Source organism: Oryctolagus cuniculus, chromosome 2, assembly GCF_051225735.1.
Source record: "Oryctolagus cuniculus isolate XC-2025 breed Fujian yellow rabbit chromosome 2, ASM5122573v1, whole genome shotgun sequence".
NCBI classification, from domain to species: Eukaryota; Metazoa; Chordata; class Mammalia; order Lagomorpha; family Leporidae; genus Oryctolagus; species Oryctolagus cuniculus.
In genome coordinates this window covers 198,778,284-198,802,509 of record NC_142868.1, presented here as the reverse complement: position 1 = coordinate 198,802,509, position 24,226 = coordinate 198,778,284, and the positions used below count along the sequence as shown (strand labels likewise).

Sequence of the window (24,226 nt, the reverse complement as noted above, 5' to 3'; positions counted from 1 at the left end):
GGCTCCTGGCTCCAACCTTGCCCAGCCCCAGCTCTTGTGGTCATTTGGGAAGTGAACGACCGGTGAGTGGAAGATCTCTGTGTCCTCTCCCTTTCTCTCTGTAACTCTGCCTTTCAAATAAATCTTAAAAAATGAATTGGGGCCGCTCTGTGGCTCACTAGGCTAGTCCTCCGCTTGCGGCACTGGCACCCCGGGTTCTAGTCCTGGTCGGGGCGCCAGATTCTGTTCTGGATGCTCCTCTTCCAGTCCAGCTCTCTGTTGTAGCTCGGGAGTGCAGTGGAGGATGGCCCAGGTCCTTGGGCCCTGCACCTGCATGGGAGACCAGGAGGAAGCACCTGGCTCCTGGCTTCAGATTGGCACAGTGCACTGGCTGCAACACACCGGCCATAGCGGCCACTTGGTGGGTGAACCAACGGCAAAGGAAGACCTTTCTCTCTGTCTCTCTCTCTCTTGCTGTCCACTCTGCCTGTCAAAAAAAAATTAATTGGATGCAAGTCAGCATCCGTTTGCCTGCATCAGATTCTCTGCTGCGCTCAGCAGAGTTCACAACCCCTTCTCCTCCACTCAGAGGAGCTGCCGTCTCTGGAGAGGGCTCCCCCAGCCTCTGGTTGCAAGTTGGCTTCAGTCCCTATTTCCCATCTCCTAGGGCCAAGCACCCTGTGTACAGAGGAGGTAGGAGCCCCCCGGGGGCAGATCAGAAGTGCACAGTCAGAGCAAGGTGACAGCAGGGGCAGGCGGCTGCCGGGGGACCGCGGGTCAGGCGGCTGAGACTGACGAGGCAGCCCACCAGCTATGTCAACAGAGCCAGGCGCCGGGCGCTGGAGCCCTGGGGCCGCCGAGCCTGCGTTGTGGGCCTGCCCCCAGAGCCGCCAAGTCTAGACTCCAGATGTGCGCTCCTGCCCGGCCAAGGCGGGCCGAGTGCGTAAATATTCCTAGCAGATGACAGCGGGCCCAGTTACGGCAGCAATGACAAAGGGCAGAAACAGCAGCAGAGCCAACGCTGGGCCCTGCTGCCGCTGCTGCGGGAGGCACCACGCGTGTGCGTGCGCTCACACGTGGGCTTCTCAGAGACGCGGCTGCATCCGTGGACCTCACACGTCCGTCTGCTTTCTGGCCGCACGGAGTCATTCCAAGACGAGCTGAAGTCTGTTTAAGTAAATTACAGGCCCGTAAAAAGGAACTGAAATTGGATGCATGGAGAGGATCTCAGCTGTTTACCTCCTGATGTTGAAACTAGCGCAATCCAGAGCCAGAGACAGAGCAGGCTCCCAACCGCGTCTTGCGGAGGCGAGGCTGGGACATGCCCACGCCCGTTTGTTTGGCGGCTTGAGACTTTTGCAGTCTCTGGGGAGCAGCTCAGAGCTGCATAACAAAACTCTGCAGCTGGGTCCCTCAGCCCAAGTGCTTGCCTCTGCCCCAGGGACCGCCACCGACTGTGCCACCTCAGCCCCAGTGACATCGCACACTGAGTTCAGAAATGCGGTTCTTGGGTTCTGCCTCCAGCATTTGGAGGGGACAGCGTAGACGTGTAATGACTCCAGAGTGTGACATCCCTTGCTTAAAATAAGTTGGTGCCTGGGGGCAGGTAAGTGTCACTTCCCTGCGAAATGACAGCAGCCGAGCAGGAATGAAACCAGGATTTTGCATGAGCTTCCCCCCCCCACCAGGCCCTGGCATTGCAGGAGGAGCTTAGGGGACAACGTGGTCACCCCACAGGGTGAAGGAGACAGGGTTTTATGTAGGGCAAAAGCAGACCCAGAACCGGAGCCGCACCCAGCGGCCCCTTCCGATGAAAAGGGACAACCAGGAAAAGCAACTGCTTGGCTCTGGCGGCTGGAATCTCCAGACCTGTGGCTTCTCGCGTCGCTGGCCACCGTCCAGCAGCTCCAGGGCTGAGGTGACAGGACTGCACGTGGGAATGGAATGAGAGGACGCGCATCTGGGTACGGAAGCAGGGCTCACGCATCTTCCACGAGGCCTCTGCTGCTCTTTGCACTCTCCACGGAGTCCGGGGATGCGCTGGGTGCAGCTGGGGTCTCATGCTCCCCGCTCAGTGCGGGTGGAGATGGGAAAGCCCTGGCTGGGGGCAGGTGGGCCAGCGATCCTGACCACGCCATCTCCCGGCTAAAAATAGCATTTTGTGTTATTTCTAAACAGATTTCTCCTACAGTTTGTCGAGTCCCTAATTGAGTGTGAAGTCTTTCTCTTCACTCGCTTTCAAATCGAAACTAAACTTTTTCTCCCAGACTGGCTTGAAGGAGAAATTCACAATACGTGGAATTTCAACTGAAAATAAACAAGCCAAAGCAGCCACCGCCTGGAGATTGGTCATGACGGCGAGCCCTTGGATCACCGCTGGCCACATCAGCATCGGAAACCCAGCAGAAAACACCCAGTCTCAATCCGCATCGATGTGTCCGAGTCTGTCTCATCGTGCGTCATTACCACGGATCATCAGTAAACAGCGTTATCACACCACAGTCTCGCATCTCAATTGCTTTAATTTATCTTATATTCTGTAGTATAATATAACCCACATCCTAGGCTATTTACCTTTCCCATTAGTTTGACAGGCAATGCGAGAACAGGCACGCCACTCACATTGTTAATTAAGAGCAAATATAATAATAATAATAGTAATAATAATAATAAAGAGTGTATTTGAGTCACTCCTTTGGGTCGGGGAGGAAGACAGGCTCAGGTGCCCTGGCCGAGCCTGGGCCTTTGTTCCCTGGGGTTCCCCGGCCAGAGGGCCCATCCACTGCCCTGAGCCAGCCCCGCGCTGTGTGATGTGCCTTTGACTGCACACAGGGACCAGAGCTCCTCCTGAGTCAGACGTCAGCTCAGGAGGAGCCCCAGACCCAGACCTCCCTTCTCAACCCCCCTCCGCCTCCCGCCTCCCCAGGCCCGTGGTCACCCCGCCCCCACCCAGCCGCAGGTCCTGCCGTCTACGGGACGCTCGCCTTACTGCTCTCCTCTAACCGGCCAGACATTTGCTGTGGCCCTGCCATTGTGTGTGCCGATGTCGGGGGTGGGGGGTGGCCTTTGGGACGTCATGAGGTCATGAGGGCCGGGCCCCATGGTGAGGGCAGTGTCCCTATAAGAAGACAGAAAGCTGGCTTGTTCTCTCTGCTGTCCGGCAGGGAGGCTGTGGGGCAGCAAGCCCCCACCCTGCACGGGACCCGCACGCACCTGCACGCAGCCCTCCAGAGCCCTGAGATGTGGCTGCACAGTGGTGAAGCCCCCGTGTGTGCGGTCCCTCAGCAGCCAGAAGGACCCGGGGCCTGCATTGCAGGTCGGCAGCCTGGCCAGCAACCCCACCTCCTCTGCGCCTCTTTCTCCCGTGTCTTCTCTGGCTCTGCGGGGTTGTGTCACGCGTGGCCATCACTGTCCGCTGTTTATCTGCTGTGCCTCTAGGCACCTTGCCCCGTGCTCTGTGGGGATCCTAGGTATCTCAGCCGCAGCGCCACACCCGGCCGCCCTGTTTGTTAACACCCGTCTCCCTCACCCGCTTGTCAGCCATGCAAGATTGTGCTGGCTGTCGCATCAACAACTCCTGACACACACTCGATCCATTGGTAACTGCCCCCAAAATACTTCTGGGTGGAGGAAGAATGATGGCGGAAAAAGAGGAGGGAGGGGCCGGCGCCGCGGCTCACTAGGCTAATCCTCCACCTTGCGGTGCCGGCACACCGGGTTCTAGTCCCGGTCGGGGCTCCGGATTCTGTCCTGGTTGCCCCTCTTCCAGGCCAGCTCTCTGCTGTGGCCAGGGAGTGCAGTGGAGGATGGCCCAAGTGCTTGGGCCCTGCACCCCATGGGAGACCAGGAGAAGCACCTGGCTCCTGCCATCGGATCAGCGCGGTTTGCTGGCCGTAGCGTGCCAGCCGCAGCGGCCGTTGGAGGGTGAACCAACAGTAAAAGGAAGACTTTTCTCTCTGTCTCTCTCTTTCACTGTCCACTCTACCTGTCCAAAAAAAAAAAAAAAAAAGAGGAGGGAGGAGGTTTATTTATTTCAGTTTTTCATTTGAGAGACATGAATTTTACTTTGTGTGTGTGTTTGTTTGTTTGTTTTGACAAGCAGAGTTAGACAGTGAGAGAGAGACAGAGAGAAAGGTCTTCCTTCTGTTGGTTCACCCCCCAAATGGCAGCCACAGCCAGCACGCTGTGCCAATCTGAAGCCAGGAGCCAGGTGCTTCTCCTGGTCTCCCATGGGGTGCAGGGCCCAAGGACCTGGGCCATCCTCCACTGCACTCCTGGGCCACAGCAGAGAGCTGGACTGGAAGAGGAGCAACCGGGACAGAACCGGCGCCCCAACCGGGACTAGAACCCGGAGTACCGGTGCCACAGGTGGAGGATTAGCCTAGTGAGCCACGGCACCTGCTTTTGTGTGTTTTTTAACTCACTTTAAAAATCTGGATTAACCTAAGCACTCTGCATGATATGGGTATAGTGCAATATATCAACAAATATGCACCAAGTAAATCAAGCATGCCCAAGCATTGCAGTCGCCCTACAGGTCCGTGGAGCACGAAGATCCATCACCTTCACCCATTTAGAGATCGCCCCTCTTCCCACCTTCCTGGCCACAGCAATCACTATTTAGAGTCCTGTATGCAAATATATCAAGTTACATTTAATACTGAACTATATAATATATAACTCATATATGTAATTTCACCACAAAGCAACTCAGTTCAGAAATAGGCAGAAGGCCTGAGTAGACATTTTTCTAAAGAGGAAATACAAATGTCCTGCAAACACGTGACAGACCGCTCCACATCACCAGCTGTCAGCCATGGGGCAAATGCAGAGAGCCACGCGAGGCTTCATCTCCCTGGAGCTAGGACAACCGTTATGGAGACAAACCACGGGACGCGCCGGCCAGGACGTGGAGAAGGGAGCGCTCGCCGCTGCTGGCCGGCTCATTTTTGGCTACCGTGTCACAGAGTGGGGCCGACTCCGTGGCTTGCCACAGCATGCACGGATCATCTCTCGGTTTGCGTGGGTCGAGTCTGGCACGCATTAGCTGTGTTTTCTGCCCAGGGCCTCCACGCATCTGTAATCAAGGGTCAGCCAGTTTGTTGTGCGGTGGAGGCTGATGGGGGTTTTCCTGCTCTGCAGAGTTCAGCCAGGGCTGGAGTTTCGCAGATCCTCTTCCTTCCCCATCTTTCTGTCTTCAGAAGAGATCTTTCAAGGCTGTTTGTCCAAGGGACCTAATCGATGAGATCAGAGGCGCCCGTTTGATTGATTCAAGTCTGCTGGGCAGTAGCTAGCTGGGGGTGAGAGCCACCCCCTTCACCAGCTGTCCTCGGGGTGTACACACAGGGGGTGGCACTGGGGCAGGGGCCCTGAGAAATCGCACCATGCGCAGAAAGCCACAGGCCTGGCAGCCAGGCAGAGCAGGGCCAGCCAGGCAGAGGAGCACCAGCCTCCCTGGGTGGGCCGGCAGGCCGGCGGTTACAGGCGCCTGGCAGACGGGGAGCAGGTCTGAGGCTCCCTAAGTCTCACTTTCCGCACAGGGCAGGTGACACTGATGATGCCGTCTGGCCGTGGAAGACGAGTGAGGCTGCGAGAGCGTCCTTGGTGGCGTCCCCAGCACACGCGATGTCTGTACCGAGCGAGCAGCACCAGCACTTCCCATGTGAGCTCTGGGAACAATGGGTACTGGGTCTGCAAAGCAGATCTCACCCGAATACCTAGAACATATGGTCTTCAAAATTAGAGATGCGGCATCCAATAGGCAATGCAGTCCTGGGGAAAAATCCCCTTGGAAACAAGAAGCGAACGGAAAGGCTTCTCTGTGCTTACAAATCGAATGCAGCCCTCGGTGTTCCAGGTTTCACTAAGGAAAGCTCAGATTTTCCTTTATAAAACAGTTTTCAATCATTATTTAAGAGAAAATCACATCATTTTGTAAGTTCTGAGTCATGTACGTTGCGCCTGTGAACAGAGTACCGAGGGCTTTGATCTGACCCCTGTTGCTGCTTTGTTTTGTGCCGAATCCCCTCCCACTGAACCAAAAGTAACACGTCCCCCATGTGGCCTGGGCCGTCGCACCCTCTGTTGTCTCAGACTCCCACTGCCAAAGAGGAGGACTTTCTTCTCCAGCTGATGGGCTTGGATCCTGTGTTCTCCACAACGGAGGAGCTGCCCACAGAGGCCCTGAGCTCACTGCCTGCTGAGCCAGCGCCCTGCCGGCTGAGTCAGGCCTGCAGGGCCGGGGGGGCCGCTGCAATTCAGAACACTTGTTGCAGATAGTGCAAAGCCTCCGTGAACGTCACAAGAGACCACAGATTCGGAGAGGAAAAGTCGCCTTGCCGTGCCGTGTGTTCAGACGCTGTGATCCTGTAACACCTCCTCCCCGTCCAGTCCAGTCTCGTCTCCTTCCTGGCTCGCAGCACACCTCAATGACATCTCAGCTGGAGGAGAGCTCCCCGGAGCCGGGAAGGGCGGGGAGGGGCTGAGGCTGGTCTGCAGCACTGCCACTGGCTGGCCGTGGCCACCCGCCTCCTCCTGCTCTCTGGAGCCGCCCCAGGCTGGTACCTGCTCCTGTACCGTGCACCACCGGGCTCCCCACCACCGGAACCCTGGCGGGGCTTCCACGGCTGTGGAAACCTGGTTGAGTCACCCTCGGCTCTGCAGTCAGAGCGGGTGGCCGTCTGTTCCTGTTGCCGCGAGACTCCTGAGGCGGAGTTCTCCACAAAGCCTAGAGGCCGACTCGGCTCACGGCACTGAGGGCTGGGAGCTCCCAGAGCACGGCATGGCACGTGCCCTGCGCCGTGACATCACAGGGAGCAGCCAGGGGAGGCGGGGCCAGCGTGTATCAGCTCCTGTCTGTCTCCTGCTTCTGACAACACAGAGGTCCCTCCCTGGGGACCTCCTGCCATCCAAGTCACCTCCCCAGGCCCCACCTCCAAGTACCATCCACACACAAATGTGGGGGTGCAGATTCCAACACATGAAGCCTGGGGGACGAACATTCAAGGGGACCTCAGGTCCTCTCCGTCCCACGCCCTGGGAGCGTGCGCTCTGTTTTACCATTGTCACTCACTGCAGCCACCTTTAGCTTTCCAGTGCCTCCGTGGAACCCGGTCCCCGTGGGCTGCCTGGAGGTGTGGTTTAGTGCACAGCACCCCAGGACCACAGGATGCTAGAATGTTGGACAATGAACTTGTCTCCCTCTCAGCATGGTAGAATCCATTCTGTTGGTAAAGTCTGTGGAGGAGCAGTAATTGTAGGACTTGACAAATGCCAGGCAGGATCTGGGTAATTCAGGCTGCTTCCACCATGCAGCACCGACTGGATGGCTTGTACATGGCACCGACCTTCCTCAGCAGACCGAGGGCTGGGACGGGCGAGGGCAACAGGACCACCCAGACCACTGCCCAGTGTTGTTCTGAACGTCATGGAGGGTGAGACCCTCTGCAGGGACAAGGTGACAGAATCAGCAGCACAGTCCACGAAGGATCCGCGTGTGAAAGGTGCATCTTTTGGCCAAAGACAGCTCAGGTCCTTTAATTCACAAGTCCTGCGGCCCGGTCACCTTGCAAAGAAAGCCCACGTGGAGTTCTAGGCGGGGCCAGTCCAGAGAGGGCGCCTCAGCCGATGGCAGCGAGAGGACAAGAAAGCCAAGCGTCTGCCTGATCGTGCCTCCCTTCCCGGCGCGGCACCTCGGCAGGCAGAGTTAGCAGATACTAAGAAACTGATCGTGTCGCTTAGAAGAATGTTCCCGTGTTTTTCCTGACACTACTAAAGGCAGACACAATGATATCAAGACAAAAAAGCAAACAGAAGCAGCGGCCACGCACTGCAAAGCCAGCTGAGCGGACGAAACATCACAGATGCAGGAGGTCGCCTTGACCCGCTCCCCGCAGGAGCCGCCGCAATGGCAAGCTCCGTCTCCACCGGACTTGTTCGGCTTCCACGCTTTGGCCTGGATCTCCTCCCTCTCTTCCTTCATCCGCATGTCCTGAGCGAGCGCCCCTTCCGTATCTCACGCTCCCTTCCCGCGGGCCGAGACACACGCGTGTGCCTGGAATGTGTCAGAGATCGCTAAGTGCCTCAGCCTGCGGGGCTGCCAGAACAAAGCACCAGGGACTGGACAGGATGGGGGTGGGGCGGGGGAGGGGGCTCACCCAGCACACGTTTGCTCTCCAGCGGTTCAGGAGCTGCCCCCGCCGTGCACCCCGCCGTGCACGGTGCTGGCAGAGCGGGACTCCTCCGAGGCGTCTCCCTGGCTTGCCGAGGGCATCTTCCTGCGCTGTCCTCGCACGGCCTTCTCCGGGCACGTGCTTCCCTGGCGTCTCCTCCTTTTCATAGAAAGACTCCAGTCCTATTGCAGTGAGGCCCGCCCCTCGGACCTGTCTCCAAAGGCAGCAACCTGGCATCCGGGGACGGGATGCAGCCCCCGACACCGCATTATTCATCGTTCCTGCCCTGGGCAATCTTACTGCTGCGTAAGTTAACAGGGCCATAGCAAGCATCACTTGTACAACACGAGAGCCGCTTCGGACCCTGACCCTTCCCCCAGGGCCCACCTGGCCCATTTCTTCTACAACCCAAACTCCGATTGCTCCAGGAAGCTCCTCTGATTCTGCACTCCCCACTCCTCGTAAGAGGACCTCGTCCTTGGCTGTGAACTTGGTGTCCTCCCGTCTTTCCTCAGTCTCAGAGGAGAACTGAGCAACACTCTCTTCCGGAGCATGGAGCGGTCTGGTCCACGCACGCCACGTGCAGCCCCTGGTCAGATGGGCCAGATGCCAGCCGCCCTGGCCTCTCTCCCAAAATATCCCACAGCAATGATCCCGAGGCGGGCCTGGCCGGCCCCGGCCCCTCCCAGCACGGACGCCAGCCGGAAGCCCCACATTCCAGGCAGAGAGCCCCCACCAGCACTGACAGCTCGGTTGCATCATTGCATCCATCTCCAGGAGTTGCCCCAGACCCTGCAGCCAGGCCCAGCTGCCTCTCACAGAGCCATTCTCACTCCCCTGGGAGCAGCCTGTCTCTGCAAGGTATGCAGGGCTTCAGGCAGGACAACGCTGAGTCCAGAGCTACCCGTGGGGCCCTTCGCTCTGGCCCTATGGCAGATGGACTGAAACATGGGACACAGCCTGCCTGCCTTCCTGCTCTCTGATGTGACGCTGAGTGGGCTCCAAGGGGCCGGGCTTCAGCAGCTGGTCCCTGGACAGTCTACAGAAGCTGGTCTTCGGGTGAGGCTGGGGGGACTGATCACCTGCGGGCCAACTGGCCACGAATACCCCAGCAAGAGAAGCACGAAGGGCACTGCACTCCACACTGTGACTGCCAGAGCTTTCAGTCGTGGGCTAGGCAGGGACACACGGGCCACAGCACAGCCTTGCACTTCAGAAACTCCAGGGGTATGCTAATCACAAGGAGGCCAGACCCCAGAGGTGAGTGCTACACGCTCTCGGGGACAGAAAATTTGAGAATCAGATGCACGAGTTAATTGTCATTGTCGCAGCTCTCCAGAGGAAGGGAAATTCTCATCTGCAATGGGGCCGGTGCCCTCCGGAGCCCAGACCCTGGTTGGGAAGCTGCACCCTGAGATGCAGGGGCGGCACATAGCAATGCCCTAGAAAAGTGCACTCCCTTCACCTGTCCAAACCTCTACCCGGCAAGACAGCGGGGTCTGATCCACTTCCATCGCACTCCCACATCCTGCCAACCTTCCTGGCCACAGATGGGTAACGAGGGTTAGGCTGCAATGGGCCTGCCCCCTGAAGGAGCCGCAGGACCTCGCCCACCTCCGTCAGCAGGAGCTAGGAGAGCATCCGCAGGGCCAGAGGCTGCAGAGTGGGAAACGAGAAGACGCGGTACAAAGGGGGATGAGGGACAGCTTCCCCCTCCGGGATTCAACACCCGGGCAAGGACCACGGGAGACGGAGCCGACCCAGGATGGCACTTGGAAGCTGGGGGAAGCCCCAGCCTGCACAGAGTGAAGCAGACAGCCCAGGGTGTCCCTGGCAGAGCTGGGATCTAACATCTCAGGGAAGGGGGTGCCTGGAGTGGGTCCTGGCACTGGCAGCGTCCTGCTGGGCTCTCAGGTACCACAGGAGGGCTTGCAGATGTGTTGGTCTGTAGGAGAAGCAGAATCCCACAGAAGGGAGGCAAGCTCCGTGGAAGCTGCTCTCTGCATGCCAAGACAGACAGCGAGGACGCGGATAGGGAACCTGGATCCCAGTGTCAGCAGCACAGTACAGGTCTCCAAAGGTCACAGGCCGGGCGGCAGTGCTTGTACAACAGGGAGGAAGAGGCCATGACGTAACCAGCGGCAGAGTCGGAGTGGCATCCAGGGACTCTGACCCACAGCAAGTGATGGAGATGGTGAGGACGTGGCATTCCCAAGGGCAAGAGAGAGGGCGGCCAAGAGCCAGGATGGATGAGATCTGGAAGTCTAGATGGGCTTACAGGGCCGGTGCTGTCGCATAGGGGGTGAAGTTGCCACCTGCAGTGCCGGCATCCCATATGGGTGCTGGTTCATGTCCCGGATGCCCCACTTCCAATCCAGCTCTCTGCTATGGCCTGGGAAAGCAGTAGAGGATGGCCCAAGTCCTTGGGCCCCTGCACCCACGTAGGAGACCCAGAGGAAGCTCCTGGCTCCTGGCTTCAGATCAGCACAGCTCCAGCCATTGTGGCCATCTGGGGAGTGAACGAGTGGATGGAAGACCTCTCTTTCTCTCTCTCTCTCTCTCTCTCTCTCTCTCTCTCTCTCTCTCTCTCTTTCTCTCTACCTCTCCTCTCTGTGTGTAACTCTGACTTCCAAATAAATAAATCTTAAAAAAAAAAAAACACCGAAGCAAAGGAGACTGTGCCAGGCACCTCCTGAACCTGGTCCAGGCCGCAGTCAAACCCTGCAGACTCCTAATGCCCACGTGGAACACGGGAGCCCCCCGCGCCCTCAGCCTGGTCATCTCCCCCTGCTCAGGCAGTAGTTGGCCTTGGGTCTCCGCTCCTCACGCTAGAAGGAAGCCCCGGTGTGTGAGAGCCCTAATTGTGGAAGACACAGTCCTGAAGTGACATCTCTACCCCAAAAAAGTGTCTTCATGATTTTAGGGTAGCAACCAATTTCTTAACCGAGACAAGAGGAGGGGAAGGGGCTCCATCACAGAGAGGGAAGATACATTACATATAGAAACTAGCCAGCCCTTGGCCCATCCAGATTCTTCTAGAAGCTTCCTCTAAGCCCCACCCCCACCCCAACCATCTTCTGATCTAGGGTCCCACATTTTATTAAAACCCCCACACTCATCGCTTACGCTGCGCTTGGAGTTCTCTCACTGCACAAGCCCTGTCTTACTGCTTTCTATAGCCAGAAACTTCCCAAACCGCCTGGCCCACGGAACATGCAAAATAAAGGCTTAGTGAGTGAAACTCCATGGACGAGGGGCTGGTGAGTGGCACAGCAGCTTAAGCGGCTGCCTGCAATGCTCCAGTTCCGCTGCTCCACTTCCTATCCAGCTCCGTGTGATGGCCTGAGAAAACAGCGGAAGGTGACCAGGCGCTGAGGCCCCTGCCACCTACAAGGGAGACCCAGATGAAACTCCCGGCTCCTGGCTTTGGCCAGGTCCAGCCCTGATGGTTGTGGCCATCTGGGAAGTGAATCAGTGGACAGAAGAACTCTCTGTCTCTCCCTCTCTCTCTCTCTGCATTTCTGCCTCTCAAATATATTAAATAAATCTTAAAAAAAATCAACCTGGGATCTGGGATCAAATTCGGGCTCTTGCGATAAAAGCGCCCTGTCCACCTCCCTTCTGCGTGCCCTGAAGGCACCACGTGTACACAACTCCAGGGCGAAATGTACCAGCCGCCCACTGCCTGTCCGCCGGGTCTTTGTGTTGCAATGTTCTGAGCAAAAGCACACAGGCAGCTATGGCAAACCTGTGCTTCGGCTGGTTTTCCGGGAGCGGTTTGGCCGGGCACGCAGTGTGTGTCACGTTCCCCAACACTCCGCTGCCGTATGCCAGCTGCGGCGTTGAATCGAGCAGCAGCTGGTGATCATTTTCTGTGGGGGGTGAGGGATTTAGTGGCTGGTTCTCTCTGCATCACGTTTTATTATCTCTGCTTTGGCCCCTTCAGTTTGCACAGGCAGGGTGAGGCAGGGACACCCCAGAACTGAAATGGGGCCAAAGCCCATGTTTCTGGGCAAAACGTGGTGCTTTTAGGAAAAGCCTTTGTCAGGAAGGAAGGAGACCCCTAAACGCTTCGCCTTAGAGCTGCAGCAGAGAGCATTTGGCTCCAGGCCACCCTCTCACAGCTAGGGAAATGGGCACGGGGGCCTGAGACCCCCCCCCACCTCCCAAGCCTGCAAGCAACCCAGGAGTGGCTCCAGTCTGGGCCTGCACTGGGGACCAGGCTCTGTCCATTCCTGTCCGTCTGCCTCCTGCTCCCGACGGCCTCTCTGGCACTGCCTCCAGCCTCTCCGGCCTTGGTCAGGCTGTGGGCAGCTCCAGGAAGAGGCAGCGCCATGAACTATGATGTTCGAAGTTGAGGTCTGCCTCGGCACTGCCCAGGGGCTTCAGGGGTCTCAGCAGGCCTCCTTCTCCTGTGACGAGGAACCAGCTGTCTGGGTGAAGCCTTGCAGTGGAGTTGTACGTGCCAGCGCACATGCTGATGGGAACTCTGATCGTCCTAAGAGCCAGCCTGTCAGCCCGCACACGACAGATGGAGACGATGAAGTTCAAGGACAAGTTCGTCCCAGAAGGGACAGCGCCATGGCATCATTCACGGAGAGCTGGGCTCATTTCTCGGCAGCCAGGCTCCTGGTGCCTGGCGAGGACTCCCTCTCCCCTTCATCCTCTCACGTTGTCTGAAATTTTCTGTGACTTCAAATAATTTACACCAACAGGCGCGGGATGCATGAGTGGGCGGTAAGTGGGCTAAGAGACAGAAACACAGTAAAACCCGATGGTATAGGGAACTTTCCAAGGAACGGCGCTCCCCTGGCTTCTACCGAGGCACGATGTGTTCCGTCTCGAGGCCCCGAGCTGCCATCTCTGTCCCGGAGCCCGGGGACTGCCTTGGCTCCTGGTGACGAGCAGGCAGCTGCGGCTTCCCCATAGCCCTGTCTGTAGGCAGCAGTAGTGGCAGCAGGTGGATAGGACGGGAGACCCCAGTTCCCTGCCTTGTCTCCTCGCAGCTGCCAGGGGCGCGGCGCGGGAGTTCCTCGCCTGTGTCCAGCTGCTCCAGCGCCAGGCAGATGCGCATGGAACACAGCCAGCAGCTCCAGCAGCTGCTCCCCCGTTTGCCCACAGCCCCCCGCGGAGGAAGGGCAGTGGCTCTGAGCAGAAGCAAGGAGGGTCAGCAGCCAGCAAAGCCTCGGGAGGCCTGGGCACCAAGGAGAAGCTGCCGGCCATGCACCCAGCGGGGAGACTGCTCCTGGAAGCAGGCTGGAGGATGATGGCTCAGCAACGCCAATGGGAAGAGCAGCATGAAAACACGCTCGCCCCTCACCGAGAGATGGCATTTGGAGCCTCAGACAGAAGAGGCAAGGGCAGAATGTGCGACGAAAAACGGCCAGGAGCAGCTGCCTTCCGGACCACAGATCCGCTTCCATGGGCGCTGCCCGGCTTGGCTGTGAGCTTTTCGCTTTTTGCTTTGGGTCCCAGGAAGCCCAGGCTCTAACCTGCAGCCAATCCTGCTGAGCGAGTCCAGCTCTGCAGCGAAGCACATTCCTACTGCACACCTGCTCTCGGATTCATTCGTAACATTGTATTTCTGTTCTCCTTCATGTTGACCTTAAAATAAAGTCCATGTGTTCATTGTATCTCATGCTGCTGCGGTCCTGAAAGTCCCACCGACAAAGTGTAGGGACACACCTGTGGAACAGTTTATGTGTGAAGGCTCCCAGGATCTGAAAATAGAAGAGCGACAATGAGGAAAACGAACAAAAGTGGAGACCAAAACTGAGACCCAGGAAGGTCCGTGTGGGCGGGTGGGAGGCGCTGGGGCACCTCTGTCCTGCTCTCACTGAGCGGCCACACGGCGGGAGCACGGGGCCGACCCACTCACCTCCCGTGAACCCAGTGCCGCACAGCCACATGTAAAGCTGCGAGGGTCTCTTAGATCATCGCCAAGATCACTACCAGATATAATCACACGTTACTTCTCGGGAGCTGGGCAGGGTTCACAGCCAGAGCGCGCCACCCTGCAATTGAGCTACCGCTGCAAACAGAGGGCTGGGACTGACTGAGGGGTAAGTAGAGGTTCCAAGGACTTTATTATCCAGATGAGGTAAGAGTTGGCTTGGAAGTTGGCAAAGGCAAAGTGGAGAGAGGGGAACTGGAGCTTCCACTTAGCTGAACTCAAAAGAGGACTTCACCCAGGCAGCACAGAGAGCTGCGGAGAGCTGGCTGAGGGTGTGTGGGCTCAGGGGCTGCAGGAAGCGTGGCTGGGGAGAGGACTCCACCCCCAACGGCTCCGTGTGGCAGGCAACTGACAGCCACCCCTGGAGAAATCCCAGAGGGAAGCCCAGGACAGCCGTCACGAGTCCTCTTGCCCCAGCATGCCCATGGCTCTGGGAACAGCGCAGACACAGTGGAGAGTGGAGCTGCAGCGTGGGTGGGCGCGAGGTCGGGTTCCATGTGGGCCAGCCTAGCACGTGCCACACAGAAAGCATTCAGCCACAGTCACGTGGTACATCGGCTTGTTCAACATTCTCTGAGAATACGGGCAGAGCAAGGCAGCAGACAGGGGGCCATGGGGCCAGGAAGCACTCGAAATGGCCGCGGAAGGGGCTGTCCGCTTTGACTCTCGGTGGACATGGCTGAGATCCGCATTAGCATTGCAAAGGTGAATCCAGTAACCAATGGCTAAACCTGATCCTACTGATACGGGGGCCAGGGAATCTGCGATTTCTGCAATGCACTCAGTAAGACAAAGCCCAGCCTCGCCAGCACAGGGGCAGGTGTGCAGCCTAGCAGGTCCCACCTCAGGAGCCTGGCTCCAGCTCCCCGCTGAAGCACACCCCGGGAGGCAGTGGTGATGGCTTCCGTAACTGGGCTCCTGCCAATCACGCGGGAGACCTGGATGGAGTCCCTGGATCTGAGGCACTTGGGGAATGAACCAGCAGATAAACTTTAAAAACGTGATATTTCTTACCTGGGAGTCAATGTTTACTTTGCCGGTGTAAGGGTACATTTGCATTTCAGTGTGTGTGTGTGCACGTGGGAGGGCGTGTGGATGCACATGTGTGGCTGTGTCGCATGCCCTGCCCCGCATCCTTGTGCTAACATGGCAAGCCCAGCCACCCTTGGTCCTCCTCCAGATGGCCTTATCCTGGAAGTGGCCGGTCACATGTGCACAGCCCCATGTGGCTCCCAGCCGGGCCCGACTGGAGAAGGACGCCTGTCTCTCAGGGCACACAGGGTTTCAGAAAGAAAATATCCCGTGAGTCATTTGAGGGAGGGGCACGAGCAGGGATATGGAGAGAGAAAAGGCTGAGTTCAAATCCCGAGTGCAGTTTGTGACATTGCTGAGCCGCAAGTCCTACAGCGCAATGGCTGAGAAGGTGCTGCCTGGCAGGTGCCGTGCAGAGTGAGCGCCGGTGACTGCTCAGTGCTAGTGCTCAGTGCTCAGTGCTAATGCCCAGTGCTAGTGCTCAATGCTCAGTGCTAGTGCTCAGTGCTAGTGCTCAGTCTGCACCCTTTACTGCCCCCAGGCCTTTCCTGCCCCTGCTCTGCCGAGAGTCCCGGGTGCTGTGGGTCTGTGAGTCCCTCTGGGCCCATGTCCCTGACTTGACCACAGGAGCACAGAGCTCCCTGGGCGGATCTGCATGGCGGGGCGTGTGAGCCTTGGGAAAGGCCTTGCACCGCTCAGCAAGGGATCTTCTTCCAGGGCTTACGGATGCTCCCCAGTGGTGGGCGGTGCTGGGATCCTGGCCATGCGTTGGGCTGACTCCCCACTAAAGCGCTCACCATGGTGGGAACTCCTCCAGTCAGCCCTGCAGGCACCCCAAAGCCAAGGGCCTGCCCAGGGAGTGACTGTGGTGAGCTTGTGTCGGGGGCAGCAGGGCCTCAGGCATGCGCTGGGCAGTGCAGGGGCCTCAGCAGGGTGCTCTGAGCATGTAGGTGACCGAGTGCCACAATCCGGGACACCTCCGTGGGCTGCGTAGTGGGACCAGCTGTTCTGTAAGCATCCCTCACTGACCGGTCTGTGCTGGCTACCCGTGGCAACCCAGCAAATCACACCAGAGCGCCGTGGCTGCAGACGGCCAACATCAGTTGTTCACAGCTTGTGTGGGCAGGAATTGGGGAAGAACTTAGGGGGAGCATCTGGCCCCGGTCTCCTCGAGGTCACCCTGGCTGCAGCTGGTGGGCTGTGGTCCTCACTGCCTCTGGTCAGAAACAGCAGTATTTTTGCCCTTCATGATAATACCCATCCAAGCAAGCCAGCAAGTCCTGCCTGGAGTCAGGGGAGGGCCTTCCCCAAAGGCGTGAGCCCCGGGGTGAGCAGAGGGGATGAGGAGCACGAGGTGTAGGCAGAAAAGCGCAGCAAAGCACGCACGGGGCCCCAAGGCGGCGCGGATGAGAGCTGGGTCTTGAGTACCCGGGAGGCAAAGGAGGCTCCGAGCCACCTGGCTGGAGGGGTTGGGAACGAGCGCTGTAGGAAGCGGCTCAGGATCAGGTTCAAACGCCAAGAACACAGCACTGTGCTATTGTGCTGGAGTGAGTGGGAGGGGAGGCGCCGCTGTGGAGCTGGTGTGTAGCCTACAGGTTAAGAGGCCCATGTCAGCCATGTGGGAGACATGGGCTGAGTTCTTGGCCCTGGCCATCTGAGGGCCGAACCAGCAGATGGGCCCTCTCTCTCTCTCTCTCTCTCTCTTCCTTTCTCCCTCTCTTTGCTTCTCAAAAGAAAATAAACAGAATGTAGTGAGCTTTTGCTAGAATCTACCATCTTTTTTTAATTAATGAATTTTATTTGTAGGGCTTTATAACCTTGAAGGGAAAAAAATCCCATACACCCTGAGGACACTCCGCTGGGAACCCATCAGCACCAGTGTCCTGAACGCCTTCCGTGGTGTCATCAGGCCACACAGGGAGTCACTGGAACGAGTGAAGGAGACGCGGTCCTTGCTGCTCCTGGGGGGAGATGATTGAGGGTCACCCAGCTCCCTGAAGAGGTCAGTGTGTGTGTGTGTGTGCGTGCGTGCATACATGTATGTGCATGTGTGCATATGCAAGCATGTGTGTGCGTACGTGTGTGCATGTGTGTGCGTGTGTGTGCGCATGCATATGTGTGTGTGTGTGTGTGTGCAGAGACGGGGGTGTGTGAAGACTCCCCAAGTCCCAGCTCGAATGGACTGGCAGATTGTCCTCTATGAGAGGCACAGAGAGCTGCGTCAGGTCACACAGAGCCTCAAACGAACAACGGTTGTTTTGCAGTGATGAGGAAACCCGCCTGCTTGCCAGGTGAGTGTCAGAGTTTCACCACGACATTCGTTGTTTTCTGTTTCCATTGTGTCCCAAATTCATTGGCTCATCTGCTGGATAACCTATTCACGGCTCATCAATCAGGTTTCTCCGACAGGCCAGGCGATCTGTTACAGTGGGGCCCACGGGACAGCTCTCGTCCTCGGGATGAGCAGGAGGTGGACGGTGGTCACTGCTGCCTCTCGGGGGGAGGTGCACTGGCCCAGCACCTGCAGCAGCCACCCTCAAGGGCTCAGCACAGGTCCACGCTGTACCTCCTCCTGAGCCACCAGCCCAGCTCAGAATGTTTCAGAATAGTACGGGGAGACAGACGGGCTGAAGGAGCTGATGTCTGAGATGACATCCTCCAGGAAGTGCGCAGGAGACTCACTGATCTGCCACTGCTTCCAGCAGCTGGAGCAGCAGTGAAAATGATAGGACAGCACGAAAGCCGCAGAGACGGTGGGGAGCCCATCACTGCGCCACGTGAGTGTCAGTTACCCGCCGGCAGCAGGGGCTGGGGTGGGGTGGGGGGGTTGAGAGGGGAAGGAAGTGCTGGCACAGGAGTGGAAAGCAGAAACGGCACAGCAGGTGCACTTCCCTTTGAAGCTCACTGAGAGGAGCTGGCCTTCCCTTCCAGCCTGGGTGGCCGCACGCATCCCTTGGCTCACAGCCCCATCACTCCAGGCTCTGCCTCCAGCCTCCCAGGAAGAAGCCCGCAAACCCCCATGGGGAGAGAGCAGATGTCGTCCTGGGCTCCAGCTCTGACAGCCCAGGGCCTCCTGAGGCAAACAGGAACACAGCTCAGTGCATTCACCACCCTTGCCTGCCCCTGCTCGGGGATGCACGGCCTGTCCGTCACACAACCCGAGAGACTTCCAAGACCACCTGCCTGTCCCTGGTTTCCATGGTGATGGAGCAAGCTGCAGACATTGCCAAGGGAGCCCAGGTTTCACAGCCAGGGCTGGCAGGGCCAAGGGTGCCCTGCATCCAACCACAGGGGATCTCCCCAGCTCAGGACCAGAGCATCGCAGTGCCCACCCAGCCCTGCGGCCAGGGACGCCCATGAGACGCCAGCCCTGCATTTGGCCACATTCGCTGGTAAGTGGCAGTCAGAGGCCTGGCTCAGCATCTGTGAAAAGGCACTAAGACCACAGTGTCCCTCGTCCTTTCTATAAAGGTCAATCTCGTGTGAACCAAAATGATAATGTAAAATATACACTGCAGCCAGTGATGGTAAAACCGTTAGTGGATATTTGTGTAATCTTGATGCATAAAAAGCCATTTTAAGTACATTATGTAGCTAGAAAATACTTTGGTAAAAAACTTTTAACTTTGAAAAAATGTATGTTCATATGTATTGTCTGAATATGTGTATTTGTATATATTATTTATATATATTTATAATCATATATGTTATCTGCCAGATAATATTACACCTGCATCTCAAACACGCACATCCCAGGACCCAGTAATTTCATTATTTACGCCATGAAGGACCGAGGACAGGCCAGAGGGTGTTTTTACAGAAAGGAGGCTGATGTTGCAAACACAAATATAGAAGACGTGGTGTGGTTTGAGTGGGCTCTTTCCATAAACTTCCCATAACACGCAATGAAAATCCAGCAGTAGCCGGTATCTCCTCTGACCTGAGGCATGAGAGAGCTGATCCAAAAGCAGCTATGGAGAAGGAAGAGGGTGCCGGCCAGGAAAAGGACATCGGTTAGTGGACAGACGCTCTAGAGAGAGGGCGGACAGACGCTCTAGAGAGAGGGCGGACAGCCGGCGTCACAGAGAAATGTCATGCACCAGGTAGCACTGGTGTTGACAACTACACCTTTTCTTTTTTTTTGACAGGCAGAGTGGACAGTGAGAGAGAGAGAGACAGAGAGAAAGGTCTTCCTTTTCCGTTGGTTCACCCTCCAATGGCCACTGCGGCCGGCGCACCGCGCAGATCCGATGGCAGGAGCCAGGTGCTTCTCCTGGTCTCCCATGGGGTGCAGGGCCCAAGCACTTGGGCCATCCTCCACTGCACTCCCTGGCCACAGCAGAGAGCTGGCCTGGAAGAGGGGCAACCAGGACAGAATCCGGAGCCCCGACCGGGACTAGAACCTGGTGTGCTGGCACCGCAAGGCGGAGGATTAGCCTAGTGAGCCGCGGCGCTGGCCGACAACTGCACTTTTATAAACTTTGGGGTCTCGCTCAGCTGTTGGCTTGACTTTATGCTTGTTCGTGTCACCTGTCGCTCAGTACGTGTTCAGCGGCCTGGGCTAGGTTGAGTGCTGGTGTTCTAGCATTCACAGGCTGCTCCGCCTGGTGGAGAGCCTACTGGAAGACCAAGGACGCGCATACCTGAGTAGGGGCAGGAGGAGGCCAAAGGGAGACAGCGAGGCCATCGCTGGGCTCCGACAAGAGCTCACGAGAGTCGGGACTCTCCAACCAGATCCTGAAAGATGCAACAGGCTTCGCCAGAGCACCCGAGGGAGGAGAGGAAGGGGCAGGGAGGGGCAGTGTGCTCGGCGGATTCAGAACGCACCTGTGGGCACACGCGGGAGCCCGAGGGTGCGCGGGACCTCGAGCCGCTGCCCGTGGCCCTGCCGTCCCAGCAAGGCGGTGCTGGCCCATGGGGGACACAGCCCCAGCAGGGGTCTCACTGCTCACCATGGCGGAGCAGCCACACCTACCAGCGAGTCATGGGAAGAAGTGCTTCCATGCACCTGTTAAGATAATGGCGTTCTCTCTCCTTGTGTGACAGCAGACAGTGCTGTGCCTCCCTGACTCTCGGTGGGAACTCAGCCCCTGCTCTCTGCATGTGCGGTCTCGTTTCTTCTTTTACCCCCTCCCCTCTCAGAGAAGGAACAAACCTCATCTTGCTCAAGTCACTGCCTCCTGGTTATCCCTGTATATTCTAGTCATCAACAGTGAATTTTACCTTGCACTTGGAAATGCCAATTTGTTTTAATAACAGAGAGTACCTTTTGCCCCTGCAAAAACATCACATTATTCAATGTAGGCAACTGTGAAAGGATATGACTCTTATATAATTTATGTGTCCTTGTGCTGTGTTATTAATGCGTGCACTTTATAAGGGTGTAATTTTTGGAAGCAATTTTCCATAAAGTTGTTATAAATGTTGTCTTATAAATTTGAGATAATTTGGCACAATAGTCATTTAACCGAATTATCCCACTAATAACATCTCTTCATTTGTAAATACCAGTTCAGACTGACGTTACAGATTTTTGGTGAGACACTGAGCCGTGTGAACTCATCCGGAGGCTGCTGTATAATTAAGGGTAAGGAGCACCACGCCCCCTTCCCACCAGTAAGCTAGTGTCACGCCCTAGACAGAACCACGTGACGTGGACTCCCGTGGCCAAACGTGCACTTTTTCACGACACCCCAAGTCACGGATCATGTTTGATCCTGAGAAGCCACAGCATAGGAGGGGGGGACATCCACATGGCTCACGCACTGGCGCTGGGGTGGCCTGGGATCCTGTGCTGACGTGGCCTTTTGGAGAACTGTGTGTGGCTTCGGGCAAGATCTGGAACTTCAGTAACCCCCAGTCTGCTTGCTGGTTCTGTGCAGTGAGGCTGGGCTGGATCAAACGTGCTACTTAGAGGCCGGGATCCACTGATACGTATGGTCCTGTCCACGGCCTGTGCACCCTCCTTCTACAAAGATACTGCAAAGCCATGGAGCCACAGCGTGGGCCACCGTGCTCTGTAAAGTGCGTAGAGAACGCGCCCCACCCAGGGCCGTAGCTGCAGAGCCCCAGAGGCCCGTGTTGAGGCCCTGGGTCCCTCGCGCACTGTTTCTAGGTCCCTGGGGAATTTGCTTCTCTGCTGGGCAGGGCTCATCCTTGAGCCACGGTCGAGCTTCTTCCCCTGGAAAAGGGCAGTGACAGTGGCCCACGAAGAGGCCCAGTGGGAGGACGCCTCAGCGCCTGCCTGTGTTCAGAACACCTGGAGGAAGGTGGCTGGAGGAAAACCTCACGGTCTCTCTCCATCCCCAGCCTGGCAGAGCCGGGCTCGGCAGCAGGGCTCTCACTGCCGAGTGGAGTGTCCACCCCCTTCCACCGTCAGGCTACTGTTTGCTGTCTTTCCACCGCTATGTGGGTCCTTTCTGCTGGGCACCACATTGGCTGTATCCCATCTATTTTTTTTTTTTACAGGCAGAGTGGACAGTGAGAGAGAGACAGAGAGAAAGGTCTTCCTTTTCCATTGGTTCACCCCTCAGTGGCCACTGCGGCTGGCGCACCGTGCTGATCCGAAGCCCGGAGCCTGGTGCTTTTCCTGGTCTCCCATGGGGTGCAGGGCCCAAGCACTTGGGCCATCCTCCACTGCACTCCCGGGACACAGCAGAGAGCTGGCCTGGAAGAGGGGCAACTGGGACAGAATCCGGCACCCTGACCGGGACTAGAACCCGGGGTGCCGGTGCCACAGGAGGAGGATTAGCCTAGTGAGCCACGGCCCCGGCCTTGTGCAGGCCTATCCCATATTTTTTTATGTCTTTTCTTTTTCATTCCTCTCAAGGGCTTTTTAAATTTCTCTTTTGATTTCTTCAGTGACCCACTGTTGACTTAGGAGCACGTTGTTCAGTCTCCATGTATTTATATACTTTCTAGAGTTTCTTTTGTTGCTAATTTCCCGTTTCGTTCCCACTAGACGGTGTTTGAGTTGAACGGAAACCCAAGTCCATTCGACTGAAAGATGTGCAGCTACTGGAACAGCAGACGCAGACTCCATCCCAAATGCTGTTCCACCTTCAAGGGCGGCAGAGCGGCCCCATGGGCTTCTGCACTCACAAAGCCACCTTGAAGCGGCCAATGCTTGATGCTGCTAAGTAGGGGAGCCCGTGAGGGGCAGGTTGGGATCTGGCAGAGCCTCCAGGGACCTGGAATCCAGCTGAGGGACAGGCTGGATGGCCTTGGTGAACACAGCAAAGGCATCAACATGATGATTCTCTCTGTGATTCTCAGTGTGAATGGCCTGGTCCCTGGTGTGCACGGGCCAGCTTGATGATGGTGAACGGGCCAACTGCTTGTGCTGGTCCAGGGTGTGCTGACCCTTGCGCAGCCTCCTTAAACCATGAGGGAAGCCTGGGTGCGAAGCCCACTTTACTATGCTTCTTCCATCACCAGGCCAATCCCGCCATGGGGCAGCGGGCACAGGGTCAGCACTCCCCTGTTGACGACTACAATGCACACTATTGGGTCTTTCACTCCCAGGGAGGCCTCTTTCCCCTTCCTCAACCCAGTCATTTAGCAGCATTCTAATGTTATCTGCCTGCCAGCCATACTGGGAGGAGAGCAACCACGCGACAGACCCGGCTTCCAAGGACCTAAATGCACCGTGGCCGGCAGGCTCCCCTGGCTCCTCCCTGGTCCCTTTTCGCAGTCCTTACTTTTCTGTTCTCTATGATGTGTGAAGTCGGGCGGGGCTCCTAGGTGCTCTCTCCTGCCAAGAACAGAATAAGAATCGAGTGGCTCCCTTCTGAGGTCAGCGCTGAGCAAACTTGAGTCCCTCAGAACCTTCCAGAGTTCTGCCCACCACCAGGCAGCTAAGAAGAACCCGAAGTGGTGGAAATTATGGTACGCAGGGCCCAAGGGGGACGCACTGGGCTGCTGTGTGTCACCACAAAGCCACCAGTACTGGCAGGTCCCAAGGATTTTTCTTCTTGGGGGTCTGAAGTCACTTCTACCAACCTGTCCACCATTCTACCTGGTGAGAAAGTTGTCAGGATGAAAATAGAGTCGCTTTGGCCGAGCCGGAACAGCTCCAACAAAATAAAAACAATTACTAAAAGCAGGGAGGTATGAAGGAGGGGACTGCATGCCGTGAGCCTGATCGACCACAGGATTGAGTCACTGAAGATGCTCTCTGGACCAGAGCCTTGCACAGAGGCCCGGGCAACCACACACACAAGCACCCTCCCCCGGGGACGTCCAGCCAACGCCCGCGGACTCAACCCCGGAACTTCCTTGTTATGAATACTTCGGGCCAAGGGTTAGGACTTGAAGACACCTGATGCACTCCCCTCTCTCTGCCTTTGAAGTCTCCCCTGGCCTCAGCCCCTTTATTCACTCCCGCTTTGCCAGCACCCACGTCCTCCCCCCGCACCGCTCTGCTCTCTTTCCAAATAAACTCGCTCATCTTTGGCGTGCTTCTCGATGCTGTCTAAGTCGCCCCCTTGGGGATACCAGGGCATCGGGCAGTGTTTCACAAAGAAGAATTTTAATTTAGTGCCCAAAAATACATCTGTGGAGTCATTGGAACTTGGCGCTCGGAACGTTTCTCATCGTTGAAGAATCTCCGCGTTCAGGGTTTTCAGCACGTAGGACTGAGTCACGTGCGGAGCTGGCACACAGCTCCCGAGAAGCTGCTTCTCCTTCCAGGCTGCAGCAAGCAGAGACTTCCGAGACAGGACCCCTGCTCTGAGACCATAATCTGTAAGAATGACACCGCAAGAGAATCAACAATCTTTTAAAACAGTTACTTATTTAGTTGAAAGGCAGAGTTATAGAAAGAGAGGGAGAGACAGACAGAGAGAACCTGCTGGTCGCCTCCCCAAATGGTTGCAAAGGCTTCTGTTGGGACAGAATGAAGCCAGGAGCCTGGAACTCCATCCAGGTCTCCTGCGTGGGTGCAGGGCCAGAGCACTTAGCCATCTCCTGCTGCTTTCCCAGGCGCATTAGCAGGAGCTGGATAAGAAGGGGAGCAGCCAGCACTCGACCCACTGCTCATACGGGACATCTGAGCCACATCACAGGTGGCACCAAGTGGGCCACAGCGCCA

At 57.0% G+C, this 24,226-nt stretch overlaps 1 long non-coding RNA gene across 1 annotated transcript; it reads left to right on the top strand.

Moving 5' to 3' along the window:
* Positions 1–1,123: 1,123 nt before the first annotated feature.
* LOC138848720 (uncharacterized) lies at positions 1,124–2,653 on the top strand. The gene is made up of 2 exons (XR_016229700.1): positions 1,124–1,585; positions 2,247–2,653. It is a non-coding gene; the product is annotated as an uncharacterized LOC138848720 (long non-coding RNA).
* Positions 2,654–24,226: the final 21,573 nt, after the last annotated feature.